Genomic DNA, 21,320 nt, shown 5'->3' on the forward strand with positions numbered 1-21,320 from the left:
CACCTCGCACGACGACACCAAGCTGGGAGCAGTAATACATAGGCGGCGGTCGTGCCGCCGAGGTGCAACACCTTTTGAAGCAGGGGGCCACAGGGGCAAGTATCCTACGAGCCTCTGACCTGGAGCAGAGGTGCTGGATTTTAAGACACACGCAGACTGGGGCTCAATCTATGAGCTTGAAATACCCACAGTAAAAGAAAGGAACAGCGAAAATGAAATGAATGCAAATAATAATTTTTCCGACCACAACTCCCACAAAGCAGTACACAGCCTCATCACGAGCAGCCCATCAGAGGGCGTGTCATCAAGCTAGATAAGGGACTGTGGTTGGACACTGCACGTTGCTTCCCTCCACCATCAGCCTCTGAGGAAGAAAATGTTCGAAACGCGTAAGGCTACGATGGTAGCAGGACTGTGAAAGGGGAACAGCCGGCTGGTGCCTTTTACCTGTTTATTGGCGCTGAGGCTTGGAGCTCTTCACCTCTCCTAGAGTGCACCTCGCACGACGACACCAAGCTGGGAGCAGTAATACATAGGCGGCGGTCGTGCCGCTGAGGTGCACCACCTTTTGAAGCAGGGGGCCACAGGGGCAAGTATCCTACGAGCCTCTGACCTGGAGCAGAGGTGCTGGATTTTAAGACACACGCAGACTGGGGCTCAATCTATGAGCTTGAAATACCCACAGTAAAAGAAAGGATCAACGAAAATGAAATGGATGCAAATAATAATTTTTCCGACCACAACTCCCACAAAGCAGTACACAGCCTCATCACGAGCAGCCCATCAGAGGGCGTGTCATCAAGCTAGATAAGGGACTGTGGTTGGACACTGCACATTGCTTCCCTCCACCATCAGCCTCTGAGGAAGAAAATATTCTAAACGCGTAAGGCTACGATGGTAGCAGGACTGTGAAAGGTGAACAGCCGGCTGGTGCCTTTTACCTGTTTATTGGAGCTAAGGCTTGGAGCTCTTCACCTCTCCTAGAGTGCACCTCGCACGATGACACCAAGCTGGGAGCAGTAATACATAGGCGGCGGTCGTGCCGCCGAGGTGCACCACCTTTTGAAGCAGGGGGCAACAGCGGCAAGTATCCTACGAGCCTCTGACCTGGAGCAGAGGTGCAGGATTTTAAGACACACGCAGACTGGGGCTCAATCTATGAGCTTGAAATACCCACAGTAAAAGAAAGGATCAACGAAAATGAAATGGATGCAAATAATAATTTTTCCGACCACAACTCCCACAAAGCAGTACACAGCCTCATCACGAGCAGCCCATCAGAGGGCGTGTCATCAAGCTAGATAAGGGACTGTGGTTGGACACTGCACGTTGCTTCCCTCCACCATCAGCCTCTGAGGAAGAAAGTATTCGAAACGCGTAAGGCTACGATGGTAGCAGGACTGTGAAAGGGGAACAGCCTGCTGGTGCCTTTTACCTGTTTATTGGAGCTGAGACTTGGAGCTCCTCACCTCTCCTAGAATGCACCTCGCACGACGACACCAAGCTGGGAGCAGTAATACATAGGCGGCGGTCGTGCCGCCGAGGTGCACCACCTTTTGAAGCAGGGGGCCACAGGGGCAAGTATCCTACGAGCCTCTGACCTGGAGCAGAGGTGCAGGATTTTAAGACACACGCAGACTGGGGCTCAATCTATGAGCTTGAAAAACCCACAGTAAAAGAAAGGATCAACGAAAATGAAATGGATGCAAATAATAATTTTTCCGACCACAACTCCCACAAAGGAGTACACAGCCTCATCACGAGCAGCCCATCAGAGGGCATGTTATCAAGCTAGATATGGGACTGTGGTTGGACACTGCACGTTGCTTCCCTCCACCATCAGCCTCTGAGGAAGAAAATATTCGAAACGCGTAAGGCTACGATGGTAGCAGGACTGTGAAAGGGGAACAGACGGATGGTGCCTTTTACCTGTTTATTGGAGCTGAGGCTTGGAGCTCTTCACCTCTCCTAGAGTGCACCTCGCACGACGACAGCAAGCTGGGAGCAGTAATACATAGGCGGCGGTCGTGCCGCCGAGGTGCACCACCTTTTGAAGCAGGGGGCCACAGGGGTAAGTATCCTACTGTAGTGTAGTTCCTATTATCCCAATAGGCTCTGCGCATTGGAATAATACCTTCAATAGTATAGACCTAGGACGGAGGTTAACTAGGTCTTCTACTGACGATATTAGACTTAAAGTTTTGTGTTTGCCAGCTAGCTCAGAGTTCACTAGAAACTTTTTCGAATAGGCAAGGAGGAGTTTAACCTCCCTGGATAGACAAGAAGGGATTTAGTTTCTGACAACCATAGAACATGACAACTTTGCTCTCCCCTAATCAAGAGTGTATCTCTAGAGTCGTGTGAAAACAAAAGACAACTTATTTTACTCAGTCAGTTCAGTGCATTCTTAGTTTCACCAGATTGTAGAGAAAAGGAAGAGACGGGCGTGTTCAATAAAAGATGTTATTTATTGATCAGTCTCTTTTCTCGTACAAGAGAAATGAATCGATATTATTGCAATACTTATGGTTAAGTAAAGTGCATACAATAAAAGCAGGAGTATAAAATAATACTGTAACAGCATTGATATGGTTTCTAAGCCATAAGATATTTAAAATGAATAAAATAGATACATACATATATACATTTGACTAATCGTACTCAACTGGTGCTTCTAACTACGCCTACCCCAGTGTACCTGACCTAAGCCTAATACGTGGGCGGGAGTAGATAAGTAGCAGTTTAAGTTAAGTTAGTTTTGCCAAGTGACTGACTCAAGAATTCTCTGTAAGGGGTTATTCAGTTCTGTACCTGAGATCTAGAATGGTTGAGGGCTGGTATCTCTCGTCTTTGGTCTCGATATTCCAGCTGCCTGCGAGGGCTGCTTGGAAGCGCCGGAGCTGGATTTCTCGGCAGGAGAAAAGCAGCGTCTCGTTCTCAGCGCGTCAGGAAGGCGGGGCAGCGCCAGCGGGGTCCGCTCTGTGCTGGCCTCTTCGGCAAGTCTCGCTGCTCCGATCTCGTCACCACCGCGTGTGTTTGCTTAAGGCAATGTCGGTAATATTTATACCTGTAAGGTGCCGAGATTGACGTAAGGATGGACATAAATACGTCAATAAGGATGTCATACGAACTGGTCGTTAGCACATTCTTTACTGAAGTTCTTGGTGAAATGAAAACAATGGCCGCAGGGATTTTCCCAGGTTGTCATAGGTTTGATTTGTTTTGAGAACTCCGTATGCCTTATCAGGGGCTGAAGGAATAGTGCTTGCCTAATTAGATGGCAAGCGTTATGACCTAATCAGATAACGCGTTCCTGTGCCGTGGTGTGGCTTAATCAGATAACGGTTTTTGCACCGTGGGATGGCTGGTAGTTAATTATTAACCAGAACAGGGTCAGGAATAGGGGGATCGATACAGAACCTATAGGAATACATCAAACCCACTCCACGCAGACTATGTCCATGTTTACAAATCTAGGCATAGTAAATATACAGTGACGTATGTGTATACCGTACCACCCCAAAATACATCCATATGTATTTCGAAATTATGTAATACACGAGAAAAATATAATCATATGCACTATATGCACATAAGCAGTAGAGGAATGCTAAATTAATCACGCATATTTATACATCATTATTAATAAGATATGAAAATAACACATGAAATGGCTCTTAATACAGAAGAAAAAATGCGAGACCATTTCATCACAAATGAAAATATCCATGAACATGCCAGAAGACAGCTAATGTCTCAAAAGTTCCTAAAATAGAAATTTATTTCTCTAAGAATAGTTTCTACTTTAAGCAGAAGATAAGTGTCCCGAAAAACCATAAAAATATTTTGGGGGTTTTGAAAAAATCTGCTGTCCGTAGACTGGAGAAAAATTGTTCATGTTACTTTATCATTAAAGTTGAAGGCCAAATTCATGGTGGTTGGAACGCCGCGTGCCAGCTTGCTCAAAAGTCATTATTTCTGCTCTGGTGAGAACATCATATCATTTAGACTGTCGAAAAAGCTGTCAACAGCTTCCTGTGAAAGTTCCACTAACTCGGAAAAAGTGGTCCCCATGCATTCATGAGCATGATTGCCTCCATTGATGTTTTGATCAGCATAGCTGACAGAAGGTCGTCCCTGATTGATGCTGCTTTCATCTTGAACCTCACTACCCCTCAATCGTAGTGGTGAAGTTTCCACGAATGCCGTCATCAGGATTGGTAGCCGCTGGGGACAGCACAATGCATGAGCCGTGACCGGACCCAACAAAGTTTCTGCATCCATTGGCGCATCCGATTGTAGCGTCAGACAGGTGTCCAACACGCATTCTTCTCCGCATAGCAAGCACCTTAATACAGGTAAAACACATCTTTGCCACATTGGTCTAAATGAAAGAAACCAAGTCATGTTCAGGTCTCTAAGCCGGGATAGTCCAAGGATTTTAGATATCCGGTCCCGGTATCCAATGGCTAGGATTGTTTCTTCCCTTGTCGCAGGTGTTTTGTCTGTGACACGGTTTGCCAAAGCGAAATAACAGGATCAAAAATAGTATTCCTGCCACTAGTCCCAAAAGGAGAGGAAGTCCACCAAAGATGGAATGGACGAAGTCCGTAAAAATACCCAGAATGGCTTTAAATGGTGTTAAAGCCCCCAAAAACGCTGTCTTAAATACATTTGAGACTCCACTGGTATCAGAAATATTTAAGATTTCGTTCAGGATTTCTGCCAAATGTATGGGGGAATTAGTTGATAACAATGAATGAATCTCTGCCGTTGTCCTTGCAACTTGGAGATCATACGTTTCTTTTGATGACGTGAGCTGGGTCGGCGTTTGAAGGAGCACTGTTTTCATTCTGCTTAAAGTATCAATTCGAATAGGGGCAATTTTCAAATTCGGCCATAACCTTGCCTCCCTGTCTGGCATTGCGCTGGGGAACAATACTCGTTCACCGCACATGACCTTTGCAGTCGTAGTTATGAGATAAGGTATTCCGGGCAGCAAACTACAACATCTGCGGTCTACAATTACAATGTAACTCCCGTTCGATAGTCTCCTAAAGAATGGTTCTATTTGTGTTGCAGGTGTGCCTAGCTGGTGGCATGAAAGGTTATTTGAGGACCCTTCACAGGCTCCGTGTAAACTAATACCATTACACAGAAGTGTACCGCTTAGTGACATCGCACAATTATTGCCACTAAGAAACACTTTCTGGCCTTTATTACTGACACATGCATGTGAATAGGGCAAGTTCCATGTTGACTTAATGTACCCTTTTCCCAATTTTTTATCGTACATGCCAGCCTGTATATATTTTTGGCAGTATTGAAACCTGAAAGTAGATATTGGAATATTAATTATCCCATGTATTATCCATTTACTGACCGGTCGTTCTGACATTTTCAATGGTAATCTCTCGAGTTTCTCAATGCTCAGGATTGTATAATCAGCACCCTTCTGTGCCATACTGATTTGTTTATCAGTAAGGTTAAAGATATTGAATAGTGACGTTGTGTTGATCAAACGCCAAGGCACATAGCCTGAACGCAGATTTTGTAACGTCCAGCCTAGCTGTACAATAGAACGCAATTGGGACTGACCGTGTTGTAACAACAGTAAGTCTTGCGATATTATGTCGATTGCTGAAGACACAATGCTGTCCAAAGAGTATATTCTGGAGGACAGAGTCATTAACCCATTGTCCACTACAGAAAGTGATTTTTCCAAATTAATACGGTCAATTTCCCGTATTCTCTCTGATGTTTCAATTTGAGTTATTTTCCAGGCTTCGTTATAAGCTGCATATGCAGAGGCTGCTATGAAGCGTTTTTGACGCTGTTTGCGCGGTCCCATAATGAAATCACGCAAGTCAGCACCATCAGTAAGTAAAGTTTGGTGTTGCTTAATTTCTGCCAGTGTGGATGTTTGTAGCCATTGAAGGCAGAGTTTGCCCACACTGTACGTGGTAATTATCCCTGGGTGTTGTCTTTGGGAATATCTAGGGTCTGGCCTGGTCAATGTGAACCCCAGTATTTTGTTCAGGAATCTGTCTTGACAGTTATTAGTATCTGTGGGCCAGATCAACCATTGTTTCCAATCAGGATGTGTTCTGTTTTGGCTTAATATATTGTTTATGTCTATCTCCTCATCTGTAGAGCTATTACTGTTCATTGTTGGCTTTGGAATAGACGGTTTGTTTAAATCTTTGATTTTGGCTAGGCCAAGACAGGTAGTTTGTTGAACAGTGTCATTCAAAAATATAATTTGTTCTGGGATCATGCAGGCTCTAAACAATGATTCTATACCTTGTACTTGCCATTCTTTTGTACCCCAAACACTTTTTACTTCAACATTTTTGTCCCAGTAATCAAACCCAAATGTATTCATTTGTTCAAAAAATGAGTCTGAACATATCAATTTAGTGTTTGTAAGCATGGTCTTTGTACCTGTCCTGTTTGACAATTTGAAATAAAATGTTTCTGCATTACTTGTGTTGAACCCTGAAAAATATGAATATTTGTCATAAAAAGTTCTTGAGCTGCCTTTTGGAGGGGTTGCACAGTGTTCCCATTGATTATAATTTAAAACATTTCTAGGTTGTGCAGATTTATGCAGATAATGGTTACTAAAGTGATTATAGCAGAACATCTTATCATAATTAGACGAACCCTGCAAATAATCATGTTTTGTAAATTTAGCAGACATCACTAGGTCAGACATCATATCATTAATACTTTCAAAGTCCCAATCATCAGCAAATGTGCTTGGTTTTACAAAGTCACTCAATGAGATCTTAATTTGATGTGGATACTTCAGGATTTCAACCGGACCAAAGATTTCATAATCAGTATTGTCCCATGCTACCCCACCGGGTATAGGATTGGCTGTGAAGTTGACTGAAGAAAGTTCTCTTTTCTTGAAGTGTGAAGATGTGTGTGGTTTGAGGACCAAGTTGATTTTCTAGCTTGCTGTGTCCATTTTAACATATTTTCCCTCAATGAAATGTCCCAAACATAGTACCATGATGAGCCAAAGTATGAGGATAAGTGTACCTAAGGCCACCCAGAATTCAATCCATGGAGAAATTAGATAGGTTTCTTTCAGATGTTGAAAAAGTTCCTTAGCTTTATCTTTAAAGGTTTTTGTTGATGTCTGTTTCTTTGATTCACTCAGATCTTCAGATGAATCATTGAAGTTGATGAAGTAGCCGGATGCCGTTCTGTCTATTGTTCCAATTGCTTCAGGATTACTGTTTGCTTTATTAGTGTGTTTTGTTGCAGCAGCATAGTCATCTGTTACTTCATTGTAGATTGGTGTGTCTCTGCTAAATGTTTTTATTTGGGTTTTTAGAGGTTTAAGTTCCATAGCATTGTTGCATAGTCCTTGTTGTTGTTCTGTAGGCATTTCAAATGTGAGTAGCCTCTTAGATTGAACCTCTGTGTTTGTAGCAAACCTTGGTGTTCTACTACTTATCGGGAGTCCACTTGGCCTACTGTTTGTTATCGGCCACATGATTGTGGTTTTACCAGGTCGATTGATACAACTCTGTTCTCCTTTTTTACCAGCAAGGGGCGGTAGTACTACTGATCTTGTTCCGTTGATTGACAAGACAGGAACTGCTTTTCTGTAAGAAGGCCCAAATTCCTTCTTTACCGCGATCTTTTCTCTGACTAGATCCCCGACTTTTGGAATCCAGACAGGTCTTGCTGGGACAGGTGGTTTTTCTTCAGTGGTCGTTGGCTGTTGTTTCAACTTTATGTTGCTCAGGTCTTTCCTTGTTTCGTTTAAGTCCTGTAAAATAGCCAAACGATCTTTGATATCAAAGCTTTTTTCTTTAACCACTGAAGTCTGACTGTCAAGATCTAAGACCATCATTCTAGTTCAAAACAATAATTCGTACGGACTGAATCCCCTCAGAGAATTTCTTGGCAGGTTGTTTAGACTACGCTGGACACTTATTAGATGTTTGACCCACCCAGCTCCCGAACCTAATACCTTCGCTGTTATAGATTGCTTTATGCCTTTGGTTTTTTCTTTACACCATCCCGTTCCCTCAGGTAGGAAGTGAGAAGAGTCCCCGCTATGCTATGCTCATTTGGCCATGTTTTTCCACACGCTTTTGTGCAAGAGGAAAAAACATTTAGCCAAACGTAGCATGCTTCAAGCGTATATGCCATTATAGACTCGCAAATCTTTGTATAACAGTCCAGACGTCAGCCGAGTGCTGGGGTCTACATTACAAGTGGAAAAATTGTCTTTATATGTTAATTGGACGCATTAATTTTTATTGTTGATCCATTCTGGAGTGAAACGCCATGGTAATATACCGTTTCTCTCGCCACTGCGTTCTCTGTTGCAGTCAGGGCATTTTTTTACAAAAATGTGATGCTGCAGGCTCATGCCTGGCCACCAGTACGTTGATTGTAATTCTTCCAGAGAATCTTTTAGTTTGAGGTGTCTTAGACCCTCACCCATATGTGCGTCTGCTATTAACAAGCCTCTCCTGTCCGTGTTTGGAATTACTCTATCCCCCACTCCAGGGATTCGAGCAAAAGGAACGGAGTTTGCATCGATTATGTATGTATAATTGAGTGGATAGTTGATCGGTAGTGCTGAGCAGTCGCCTTTTGATGACGTTTTCACCGCCAGCACTGTTTCACCGTCAATGTATTTTACTGCACGCTTTTTACTTACTACGGAAGCCGATTCAGTTGCTGCCGTTGTGGCTTTTTCGGCCAATGAATTCCCTGCAACGTGAACGCCATCACGCTGATGACTCAGTGAGTGTATCACGTGAGTTTTTGGTAGTTCTTTCTGCAAAAGAACAATTTGTTTCCAAAGCACTTTTTGCTTTATTGTTGCACCTGTGTCATCTTTGTAACCGTTTTGAATCCATTTCTGCAAATCGTTGTTATATGATTTGACGCAGTAATATGAATCGGACACTATAAGTGTCGGGAATTCGCGATCTGCATTATCTAGCGCCATTTTCAATGCTATTATTTCAGTTTGTTCTTCTGAATTAGTTTCTACTGAGTGTGTTTTTATTAGCAGAGGTCTCAGTTTCCCTCCGTGCCACACTTCTTTTGTGATTTCACATGTGGGGTTATATGCTTGTTCTCCCCACCCTGGTGGTTGAGCATGGCCGTCTGTATAAATTACACAGGCGTACTGTCGTAAGGGCAGAATGTCGATTGGCAGAGGGTATGTCAGTTCATATTCTAGATATTTTAATTCCTTTAATTCTGGATCAAAGTAGTATTTTACTCTGTCCGTTGTAATTGAATTCACCCATTGTATCCATTCTGGATTCAACGCTGTTGTTGGTAAATTACATGGGGTTGTTAATGCCTCAAAGGCTGACTCCGCTGTTCTGACTGTGATACGTCTACCGTCAGCGTTGTCTTTTTCTCTTGCTATAGCCGTTTGAACTGCATGAACAATGTTTTCTTTAATACTGAACTTCTTTTCAGCTTCTGTGTACAAGTGTGATTTGTATGCAATTGGTACCTTTTCTCCCTCATTAGAGGTCAGGTATGTGAATCCGCATCTTCCTGGGATGAGTCGAATCACAAGATTGCGTGTGTTATCACGTGTTTCTAATTTTGTTTTAATTAACATGTCTGTTTGTAAAGATCTCAAAATTTCTGTGTGTTTTTGAGTCCAATTGATTCTTTTAAAATCTGGTTTTATTAGATCATAAAGGGGTTTTACCCTTTCTGCGTAATTTGCAATGTATGTTCTTCCGAAATTTAGGAAGCCTAGAATTGATTGTAGGTTTTTTAGTGTTCTAGGTGCTTGGAGTACAGCACATTTCTCTAGGAAATTGTCAGCCAGGCTTTTGCCTTCACTGATAATTCATATCCTAAAAACAGGACTGTTAGATGGGCAATTCTAGACTTTTTAAAGTTGAATTTGTAACCCTCTGCTGCGAACCCAAGTATTATGGTGTTCACTCTCTTCAAGTGAGTATCCAAGTCATCATCTGTTAGGTAAATGTCGTCGACATAAGATAATGCCTCGTCATCATATGTTTGTAGTAATTCTGTTACTCTCGCTGAGAATAATCCTGGGCTGTTCTTGTGCCCCTGGGGTAAACGGCAGAAACTTTTTTGCGAGCCATTTACCGAGAACGCAGTCAAATATCTGCTCTCTGGTGCTATATTTTGACAAAAGAATCCATTAGAGATGTCTAATGTTGTTTTGTATTTTTTGCGCACTATGTTATTCATTAGTGCAGTACTATGCGAGTTTTGCACTGCAAACGTTTTGCAACATGAGTTAAGGTGTCTGTAATCCAAAACTAGACGATATGAGTTGTCTGGTTTGGAGACAGGAAACAAAGGGTTGTTCATTTGTGAGGTGCAAGTTTCAATCACCCCCTGGTATTCAAGTTGATCTAGGATCTCTTTTACCTGTTTTTTAGCTTCTTGCTTAATTGGGTACTGCCTCTGTGCAGTAGGTTGTGATTTTAACTGGATTTTATGAGGAGGAGAGTCCTTATCCCATCCTACATGATTTTTATATAAAGCAGGAGCTAGAGCTACTGCCCACTTTCTTGCAAGTGTATATTTTTTATGAATTGGAATGTGATTTGAGAAGGCAGGCATAATTATTTCTTCGCCATGAGGGGACTCCCTGACAAACTCGGGTGGCCAGTCTCGTTCAGCTAGAAGGATGTCATAGCCCTGGGAGAGATTATCCCAAAATAGACCCCTTATTTTCCTAGTCTTATCCCCCTCTATACGTAATGTTATTTCATATATTTTGTGAGGTTTGCTAACTCTGGTGTCTGCAGTTTCCACCTGAATGTATTCATTCGTGTCCACTGTCTCCAGATGATTCATAAGGACTTTGCGAGCTATGCTCACTTCTGCTGCGCTGTCTAGCATTGTCTGAGCCCATTCTCCGTTTTTCAGTTGTGTCCTCAGTATTCTCGGCATTATTGATTACTTTAATGCTGGCTACCTTCTTTTTTGGAAATTGTAATTTTTTATTTGGATGAGCAGGTTCCTTGTCTTTGGACTTGACGTTCTCTTCCCTGTGTTCTGATCGTCCTCTTCTTTCCGATTTCTGCGAGGAAGTCTGAAAAGATTGAGAGGGACGTGTATCATTATCTTGATATCTATCAGGTTTCTTTATATTATCCCTATTTCTAAGGTTGTATTTTTTCACAGAGGGCTCCCTTTGGGGAGACTTGCGTCCTTGGTCAGGAGATCTTTCTCTCCGCCGAGGAGACCTTCCTCTGGTCTGGAATCTTTTTTCTTTAGGATAGGATTGTTTATTTCCTTCCCAGCTCTTTTTTTGTGTTAAATTATTTTTAATAAATATTTTTTCTGGACTTTCAAATAGTTGAGGTTTCACCGATATTCCACCCAGGCTATCTCTTCCTAGTTCTTCATAGGATTTTTCTATGATTCTGGCAATTTTAGTTGGTTGGTCTGCTATATCTGTTTCTTTTAACCTTTGGCGGATCGCCACGTTTGCTGCTTCTTCCTTTATGTTGGCTAATAATATAGCCGAGACCTGCTTGAAGTCTTTCAGTAATTTCATACCAAGAGTTAAAGCGGGTTCTGGACCATATTCATCTTGAATTTGTTTTAGCACATCTGGTATTACTGACATGGATGGTACACCATGTGTTTTTGTGTATATGGAAGCAAAGACTGTACCCCAAGTGTCACAGTCCTCCACGTGTGGTGCGATTCCCATTGGAAGGCAGATAGTCAGAATCCTGTGTTTCTCAACAGGGGTGGTGTCTGGAAACACCGCCTCTATTAGACTGATTTTTTGTGCTAGCCAGAAAGGTATTTGTTCCCTTTTTGCGGGTACTTTACCTAGACAGGACTGTATGTTCTGTGGTGTAATTTTATTTGTGTTCCCCTGATGAGGGGTCAGCTGTGGAATTTTGATTGCTGGTTGGATTGTTGAAGTCCGCATTACATATCGGACTAATTGTCTATGTACTTTTATTAATTGTTTTAATTGTATTAAAAGAGCTGCTGCAGGCATTTCTTCAATGTCTGGATGTGGTGTGTATCCGGCTAGGACCGGCCACGTTGCTCCTGGTCTACCTAGTGGATCGAGCCTGGTGATGTGATTATTATGTTTTAGGGCGCCATCAAACAAGAGCAGGTGCTCTTGGAATTTGAGTGGTACTTCCACCTCCTCGAAAGGAATGTACTCATCAGGAGGTTCCTCTGTTTTGTAATAGTGGAAGACCTTTGTTACAGCATTAGCTGCTGGAAAGTTTATCCATGAATAGAATACCTCTGTCTGCCGATATTCGTGTGCCTCTATTACGAATATGACTGTGCCACCTCTAGGTGTCAGTCCATTTTCTATAAGTTTTAAAGTTACAGATTTCCTTTTGTTGACCGGGATGAGTATTATATCCGGGTCTGCTTCTTGCATAGTATTATCAGCTGCTACGAGTTCAGCTGCTATTCTAGCTGCCTCTCTTTCACCTTCACTGTCTGACATTTTACTGTCCGGAAGGTTATTCAGTTTGTTTGCAGATCAGGTTTCTTATGGAAACAAAGATTAGATGCACAATATTTTGGAACAGCGTATCCTTCAACGTTGACTAAACCAAGAACCATACATAGGAGTCTCCTCCTGCGAGGTTTGGCGGATATGACCTTTCACCCACTCCAGACGTCTTTGGAGTATTATGGGAAAAAAGGGGGTTCTGTGTGAAAAAGCACGACTGAGTTACTCTAATGTCTTGCGTTAGTTTTATCGCCTTTCCAAACGTTGGGCGCCATGTAGTGTAGTTCCTATTAACCCAATAGTCTCTGTGCATTGGAATAATACCTTCAATAGTATAGACCTAGGACGGAGGTTAACTAGGTCTTCTACTGACGATATTAGACTTAAAGTTTTGTGTTTGCCAGCTAGCTCAGAGTTCACTAGAAACTTTCTCGAATAGGCAAGGAGGAGTTTAACCTCCCTGGATAGACAAGAAGGGATTTAGTTTCTGACAACCATAGAACATGACAACTTTGCTCTCCCCTAATCAAGAGTGTATCTCTAGAGTTGTGTGAAAACAAAAGACAACTTATTTTACTCAGTCAGTTCAGTGCAATCTTAGTTTCACCAGATTGTAGAGAAAAGGAAGAGACGGGCGTGTTCAATAAAAGATGTTATTTATTGATCAGTCTCTTTTCTTGTACAAGAGAAATGAATCGATATTATTGCAATACTTATGGTTAAGTAAAGTGCATACAATAAAAGCAGGAGTATAAAATAATACTGTAATAGCATTGATATGGTTTCTTAAGCCATAAGATATTTAAAATGGATAAAATAGATACATACATATATACATTTGACTAATCGTACTCAACTGGTGCTTCTAACTACGCCTACCCCAGTGTACCTGACCTAAGCCTAATACGTGGGCGGGAGTAGATAAGTAGCAGTTTAAGTTAAGTTAGTTTTGCCAAGTGACTGACTCAAGAATTCTCTGTAAGGGGTTATTCAGTTCTGTACCTGAGATCTAGAATGGTTGAGGGCTGGTATCTCTCGTCTTTGGTCTCGATATTCCAGCTGCCTGCGAGGGCTGCTTGGAAGCGCCGGAGCTGGATGTCTCGGCAGGAGAAAGCAGCGTCTCGTTCTCAGCGCGTCAGGAAGGCGGGGCAGCGCCAGCGGGGTCCGCTCTGTGCTGGCCTCTTCGGCAAGTCTCACTGCTCCGATCTCGTCACCACCGCGTGTGTTTGCTTAAGGCAATGTCGGTAATATTTATACCTGTAAGGTGCCGAGATTGACGTAAGGATGGACATAGATACGTCAATAAGGATGTCATACGAACTGGTCGTTAGCACATTCTTTACTGAAGTTCTTGGTGAAATCAAAACAATGGCCCCGGGGATTTTCCTAGGTTGTAATAGGTTTGATTTGTTTTGAGAACTCCGTATGCCTTATCAGGGGCTGAAGGAATAGTGCTTGCCTAATTAGATGGCAAGCGTTATGACCTAATCAGATAACGCGTTCCTGTGCCGTGGTGTGGCTTAATCAGATAACGGTTTTTGCACCGTGGGATGGCTGCTAGTTAATTATTAACCAGAACAGGGTCAGGAATAGGAGGATCAATTAAGAACCTATAGGAATACATCACACTACGAGCCTCTGACCTGGAGCAGAGGTGCTGGATTTTAAGACACACACAGACTGGGGCTCAATCTATGAGCTTGAAATACCCACAGTAAAAGAAAGGATCAACGAAAATGAAATGGATGCAAATAATAATTTTTCCGACCACAACTCACACAAAGCAGTACACAGCCTCATCACGAGCAGCCCATCAGAGGGCGTGTCATCAAGCTAGATAAGGGACTGTGGTTGGACCCTGCACGTTGCTTCCCTCCACCATCAGCCTCTGAGGAAGAAAATATTCGAAATGCGTAAGGCTACGATGGTAGCAGGACTGTGAAAGGGGAACAGCCGGCTGGTGCCTTTTACCGGTTTATTGGAGCTGAGGCGTGGAGCTCTTCACCTCTCCTAGAGTGTACCTCGCACGACGACACCAAGCTGGGAGCAGTAATACATAGGCGGCGGTCGTGCCGCCGAGGTGCACCACCTTTTGAAGCAGGGGGCCACAGGGGCAAATATCCTACGAGCCTCTGACCTGGAGCAGAGGTGCTGGATTTTAAGACACACACAGACTGGGGCTCAATCTATGAGCTTGAAATACCCACAGTAAAAGAAAGGATCAACGAAAATGAAATGGATGCAAATAATAATTTTTCCGACCACAACTCCCACAAAGCAGTACACAGCCTCATCATGAGCAGCCCATCAGAGGGCGTGTTATCAAGCTAGATATGGGACTGTGGTTGGACACTGCACGTTGCTTCCCTCTGTGGAAAATTAGTACGGTTTGGTAAACATTATCTGCGCCATCTTGCCTTTTTCCCCTGATGCCACACTTTTGTCGTGCGCACCCGCCATTTTAGGTGCCTCGATCAGAACCACCCCCTTTGCATGCCACTGGCCCCCAGCATAGCCCTTCGCCCTCACAAAAGCCCGCACACTGACAACCCCCGCTCGCACATGCCTTGGGTCATAAACCCCCCCCTTCAGCGCAGCTCTGCTTCAGAACCCCATCCTGTTCCCAGCGCGACACCTCCCTTCATTCCTTTCATGGTCCCAGGCCCTTTTGATACAAACCCCCTTTTCCTGTGTGCCCGTTTGTCTCCCTCGTTCCCAGGCCGACACCTAGCTCTGCCGATACTGTTTATTGCCCCTCCCCGTACAGTAGAAAGCTTCCCTCATCAAAGGACCCCCGAGTTGATCAAAGCCCCCACCCTATGAGATCCGATCAAACCCCCACATTCCATGAATCGGCGGAATGTCCAGCTGCGCGATAATCATCACCTGTTGTGACCGGGGTGGGGACTTCAACTGTAAATGTGTGTGGGAACGGGCCTGAAGGGGAGATTCGGAGGACATCCTTTCGTACTTCAAAGCATTACAAGACTGTGTTACCTGCAATAAAATTCATTTAACTGTGTATAAGAGGCCAGGCCTCAGAGATGCGGTTAGAGCACCTCAGGACGATACCTGCTGTCTGAACTGATGTGTTCTCCTCAGGAGAGAATAAACCTTGTTTCCTGCCTTCCCGTCTCCAGCGCCTGCCTCTTCATTGATTAATATTTCGTGGGTTAAAGAGGCGATACCGCCGGGCAAATATCGATTGTCCCTGACTTAGTTTTAACAATTGGCGCCCAACGTGGGGCCCATCAGCGACTCGTAGATCCAGTGGGAGAGGTCCTGACGACAGAGTGAACGACTGCAACGATCGGGAGAGCCCTTGCCCAATAGACCCTCGTCTGGCAGCCGATCATCCGAACTTCACTGGTTCCGAACAGACCTCTCTCGAGTGATCTACGGTCCTGACTAGGAACCATCAGGAGTGCTGCGAGGAATACAAAGAAAAGAGGACGATCGGGCGCTGGATTCGGAAGACAAGAAACTGTCCATACTGTCCGGGTAAGGTCGTGTAGACACGATGAATCACGAAATAATTGTTTAATTGTTCAGAAAATACTAGTATTACTCTTTGTTGACCTATTTGGAGATTCACTGTCTGCACACGGAGAAACAGTAGGCTCTTTCTCTTTGCAAACAGTGAAGGATAGGTAATGCAGCCGTCGTGCCTATCTTTCTCCCCCACTGATTAATTATTTATTAATGGACACTGATTAACTGTTTTCACCCCGAACTACTGTTCGCGGATTGTTTTCTGGAGATTCTCTGTCTACAAACAGGAAAGAACAGGTTCCCCTTTGCAGATAGTGAAAGGGTAGAGGACGCAGACCCTTTGCGGATCTACTTATTCTCCCCACTGGTCGTTTATTGGTTATTTGTTATTGGTTCATGAGGTATTCACTGCCTGCAAACAACGTAGAATAGAAATATTCTGTCTAGTCTTTGCACACAGTGATAAGATAGGCAGTGCTGACTTTTTGTCCCTCGTTGCGAGCCGTCATGTCTGTCTTCTCCCCACTGGTCGATAGTTGGTTCAGCCCGGACCGTTTATTAGAGGTGGATCATCTAGCTCCGCTGGAAGGCACCCCTAATAAAGACATGTTCATAAACTATGGATTAGTTACCATAGCCTATAGTAAACTGTGGCACAGGTATACCAAAGAAAATCAAGAGAAACAGTGGCCACTGATAGGATCCTTCGATCTTGATAAAATAGAAACGTTAGAAATAGCCCTTCGTGATAATAAGACAACGCCTATTATGCTCGACTGTCTCGGTATGTGGCGCAAAGAAGCAATGCAACGAAAGAAAAGAGACGAGGACAGAGCAGGTAAAGGAATATATCGACAGGACGACCCCGGGACACAACGTCCCGAAAGTAATCCCCCGACACTACGCACAGGACGACCAGACTTAGGGCAAAACCAATGTGCTTTTTGTAGATATGCCGGGCACTGGAAAGCCCAATGCCCGACTCTACTGAACGGGAGTAGGAGCAGAGGGCCGACAGGAATAACAGGCCGGCAGAAAGGGAAAAGGCGCGAGACAAAGATGAATCAGACTGACATGGACAGGCCAGATAGAACCACCACGTTCGATTATGCCCGATGGCACAGATTTCGCCAGGCCGATTTCAGCGACATGTTTGAGTCCTCATAGATCAAACAACGCTAAGACGGGAAACCCAGTCTAGCTCTAAATTAACAGACGACAAACCCCGAATAAAGCAAAAAGAATAATGTACACACATGATCAAGCATTCTTACGTTTAGCCAAGTAGGGAAAAGTTTAGGGTATTTCGAGGTAAGGGTTACACAAGTATCCTTCGCCGAGAGGACTAGGGATATTGCCAATGTTTGAAAACCTACTACCTCCTTTTTCCGCATCCTTATAGGCATATAACTAAAAAAAAAAACTGCCCCATTGCTCTAACGATAAGTATGCGCAGCATACAGAAAAAGATAATTATGGCCAATAACTGTTTTTTGTTTGTCTTGGGTCTTTGTATATAATACTTGTACTGTCTCCCCGTCTGAGTTTGTGTACGTGATGCATGAATCTACGTCATCCCCCTGCCTGTGTTTCCGTGTTACTTAACTTCTGTTAACAGAAGCTTTAGCATGAAACAACCTGGAAAGAAAGGAATGGGAAAACGAAATCCGTAGGCCACTGATGAACTTGAACTTTTATTTAACATAACGAACAAGAAACAAATAACAATACGTAATAATAACACCTATTAATGCCCTAACAACAGAAAACGTTAGAAACTAGAACGGTAAACTGTAGAAAATGAAAGTCAGCAGAACATTCACCCCCCCCCCCCCCCTCTGGAACCTTCCAAGGTAGGGCAGGGTTACGGCTACGCCCAGCCGGCAGCAACCCATATAAGGCGGGTCCTGCTGCCAACAGTCGGCCAGGAAATCGTAACATAGGGTGGAGCTGGGAGGGAGAGACGACGTGGACGAGCCTCTCCCACCTCCACAGGTAGGAGGCTTCCCAGCCCCAGTCCGGCCATCACAAATCCCTCTGCAGAAATTTGTCCAGGTTGGGCTGGGAGGGAGAGGCGACGCGGACGGGCCTCTCCCACCTCCACGGATAGGAGGTTTCCCAGCCCCCGGCCCGGCGCCGAACTCCTCCAGCCTGGCGGTGGCGCCAATACCTGCGCAGCACCGAACATGCCATGGTGGCGCCCCAGTACTTGCGCAGCACCGAACATGCGCCGCAGGTGGCCATACTTCCGCAGCACTGGGCATGGGACTTGTGGAGCACGGGATGTGGAGAGGCCATCGTGCATGCCCATGAAAGAGAGCGGCATGGAGTGCACCGGGAGAGGGAGACGGCGCGAACGAGTCTCCCTCGCCCCCCCAGGTGGGGGCACCACAGATGCACCCTAGCCGAACGTCGTGCTTCCACAACACGGAGTTCCATTTCTTTTTTTCCCCAAAAAGGTCTCTTCCACTCTTGCAGGCTCGACGAGGGGGGAGCTGCTGCAGGGCCTCAAAATGGCGTCTGGGTCCGCTGGAAGGCGGGTCTAGGCCGCAGAGTAACTTTGACCAGCAATGTAACTCGGGCGCTTGCCCACCGGGGCACGAGCCCCCACCTCCGACAGCATCTCCACAGCCTTGAAGATTCTACAAAAATCCCAGGAGCCCTCGGCCCCTGCAGGCTTCCGGTGAGGGACAACTGCCTTGATCGCTAACGAAATAAGCATGACATAGCCACTCCTTCTGTTAGCATGAATTCTTGAACTGCCGAAAAGGACTCTGGTCCAACTGCCGGTTGTAGGAAAACATTTTTTCTTGATGCTACTTCCGGACTAACGCGGCCCCGCCCAAAATGGCGCCGGTATGAATAGGAACTTACGAACACCTCGTGGTGTCTTTCTTTTGCTAAAAAGACTCGATGTTCCGAGATATGTTATGATCCTTTGTACACTTGACGGAAAAGAGGGAGGATTCACTCGACGAACATGTAACAGGACCCCGTGAAAAATGTTTTTTTTCAATGTACTATTCATTATGATATTATCATAACTGACATGTAACCTCGCTTATGACACACACACACATGGTATACCAATAGGAAATTTGATTGCAACTAGTCCAACTGTGCTTCCAATTATGAAATGAATGCCCCTTGATCTCTCAACTATTCGATAGACGTTTTTAAGTTCCCTGCAAATGAATGAATGAACCTTTTTAACATGTTTTTAATCCTACAAAATAGCCCCCCCTACTGTACGCACTTTAGCCATTGCCGTATCCGGCTGAACGATTGTGCAAATAAAGGTTTTCCAAACTATGAACGGGTATTGCATGCTTTATTTAAAATGTGGGATCAGCGGGAGAGTTTTTTTCTGTGCACCCTACTCTGCTCTCTCTTTAAGGTTATTAGAAGATGGTTGCCCAGCCCCGGATGGAGGATCGAATCTAAGACACGATACTCTGCCGTCAAATATGCGACTGACTCAGGGATTCGCGCATGGAAAAAGACATCGACTTCTGGGGATGGGTAAAGCGAAACGGTGTAAATGATGGAATATAAAGGATGGGTAAAGTGAAACGATGTAAATGATGGAATATTATAAAGATACGACACTCAAAGGTACTAGGGAACAGAGTTGACCGAAGAGCTGATAAACCTTAGAACATCACAGCGTTGAAAGAGGTTTAAGGACCCCGATAGCTAAATACACCTACCAACTAGATACCTCGCGCTAGGTGCTTCTGATTCTCTAACGTTTTCCTACTCACAGCCTATAAGGATACACTGCCCCCCCCCCCTTGGCTCCAGAAACCACAACCCCAGGGATTCTATCCCGAGGAGATTAGACGAGTATGAGGTAAGTAAAAGACTTTCGTACCCGTGCTTTTGATATGCTCGAATGTTGTCACCCTCCCCTCCCCTCTTTTCCCCCCCCTACAGGCCACATCGGAATCACGACCGAGGTATGGTGAAGATCTGAAGCCTCGCCATGTCTGATACACGAAGCGGACTACTCGATGCATGTCCTCTGTACCCAGCCTAATGCTCGTCCATCCCAAACTGCATGCTTTCAAAATTCTAACACAGACCCGTAATGTCTTATGTTGTGTAATGCGCTGAATAGCCTATCTTAAATACACGGCCACTCCCCATGTCGCACGTGTACTATTTAGCCTGTTGTTGCACATCTCTTTCTCTCTCTCTCTCTCTCTCTCTCTCTCTCTCTCTCTCTCTCTCTCTCTCTCTCTCTCTCTCTCTCTATCTCTCTCTCTCTCTCTCGCTCGCTCTTCCGAACGACTAGCACCTAAATTGGCAAACCGCCGCCCCTAGTGCACCACCCAATTGGCTCCAAATACCGCAAGTATTTGCACAAAATTTATCCTAAATAAAATCACCCTGACGCCGTGGCACTACCTCTCCTTTCTGCTAAAAATTGATGAAACCGAGAATTGGCCATAAGGGAAAGGACAGGTAAGACGACTGAGGTTCCCTAATCTGACCCGTAATAAGGGAACTACATGTCCGCGGCTCCTGTGTTATAAAAAGATGCCTCAGATAACGCGATCTTCCCCGTCCCGAATTGTCGCAATACCCAAACAGAAAAGGTGATCGAAACATCCCCATCTTCCCAGAACGCCCCCAGTTTCGTATCAGCTGCCCCAGACGAGAGTTTTAAAAAATGTCCCTCACCCCCGGTTGTAAGAGATGGGTCGATTTACACCCTTACCACAGTTTTCTATGTCCCTAGTTGTTTTCCATAAGACCCCGTTTTTAATTAAGTAGTCAGGTCGTAAGAGGCTATGTAGGAACCAGAATGATGTTTACAAAGTTAAAGATTAGACCGAAGTGAAGAAATCGTTGCAATGAACCCTGTTGAAAGTAAAATGTTTAGCTGAAAGCCAGGATGCATTGATAGAATGAAAAATGTTTAGCCTATGTTCGTCCCTCAGCAAGATACCTATCAGACCATGGTGATAGCACACAGCACCCTTTTTTAAATATAAAGCCCTGGAGAACGGTATAGCTTTGTAAGGCTCGTATTAAGAAGGTGGGTCTCCGTCAGAAGAACTGACGTAACTGTAATGCAATAAAAGGTACCAGATCTCGTACCACGACCAACAAACACCAAAGAAATAGTTGTGAAGGAAAGTTATAAATCCAGCAAGCCCATCATCAATCATTTATATGTTAGTTGTGAACCCCAATATAACGGACGTTTCCATTTTTTGCCTGGAGCTGGGAGAGAAATAGACTTATGTGATTACCTTCCTCTGCCAATTCTCTAAAGACTGTCTTTTCAAACTCAATTAAGGGTACAACTGTCGGAGGAAAGAAGGACCGG

This window comes from Lissotriton helveticus, chromosome 2_2 (genome assembly GCF_964261635.1).
Source record: "Lissotriton helveticus chromosome 2_2, aLisHel1.1, whole genome shotgun sequence".
In the NCBI taxonomy this organism is placed as follows: domain Eukaryota; kingdom Metazoa; phylum Chordata; class Amphibia; order Caudata; family Salamandridae; genus Lissotriton; species Lissotriton helveticus.